Below are 1,078 nucleotides of genomic sequence, written 5' to 3' on the forward strand. Positions count from 1 at the left end.
ACCCCCGGAGCCCGCGGGGCCGGGCGGGCGCGGAGGCGAGCGGGTCGCTAGCGCGGTACCGGGGAGGGGGCGAAGGGATCGGGCCGGGCCGCCGCCGGCAGCGGGTCGCGGCGGAACCACCCCGGAGCCGAAACCGCTTAACGTCAGGGGAAGCGGGTCGCCAAAGCGCGCCTCGCCGCAGAGCAGCGGCACCGTCGCCTCCCTCGACTCCCTGCTGCCTTTTTCTTTCGTTCTTTCTGTCTTTGCCTTTCTGTATTTCTGTCTTTCGCTGTCCCTCTTTTTCTCGTTGCTTTCTCTTTGTCTTTTTCTTTCTTCCTTCCTTTCTTTGTTTCTTTTTTCTTTTCTTTTCCTTTCTTTCCTTTTTCTTTTTCTTTACTTTTCCTTTTCCTTCTTTTCTTTCTCTTATTCTTTCGCTCGTTCTTTCTTTCCTTTATTATTTATTTATTTATTTATTTTATTTCTCTCTCTCTGTTTCTCTCTTTTTCTTTCTTTATTTCTTCCTTTAATTCTTTATTTCATTATCTTTCTTTCTTGCTTGCTTATTTGCTTGCTTTTTCTCTCTCCTTTTCTTTCTCTTTCTTACTTTTTCTGCCTTTTTCTGTCTTTCTTTCCTTCTTTTTTTTTCTTTCTTTCTTCTTTCTTTCCTTCTTGTTTTCTTTCTGTCTTTCTGTGTTCCTCGGTGAGACCTGGTCAACGGTATATTTGGGTTTTAGATCTGTTAAACAGATTTGTTAATTTCAGCTCCTACATTTCCAACGTCGATTGCAAAATAATCATAATAATCGTAGTAGTAGTAATACTGATGGTAATGATAATAATAATAACAGTAATAGTAACAATCGATAACTCTCTCAAATTAAACGCTAGAAAAATCCTCTTTTTTTGCGGGACCTGCGGGAACTGCAGGGTTTTTTTCACCTGCCGAGAACTGCCCCTTCTCCTCTTTTTCTCCTCTCTTAGAACGAATCCGTAAACGTCGGTGACTCCCGTTAGCTGAACGTTTACGAATTATTATTATTCCTGTCGCCGTCGCCGTTATTGTTGCCATTCTCATTTCTGTCGTTATTATTTCGCATCG

This window comes from Apteryx rowi, unplaced genomic scaffold, assembly GCF_003343035.1.
Source record: "Apteryx rowi isolate R43461 unplaced genomic scaffold, aptRow1 scaffold_93, whole genome shotgun sequence".
NCBI lineage: Eukaryota > Metazoa > Chordata > Aves > Apterygiformes > Apterygidae > Apteryx > Apteryx rowi.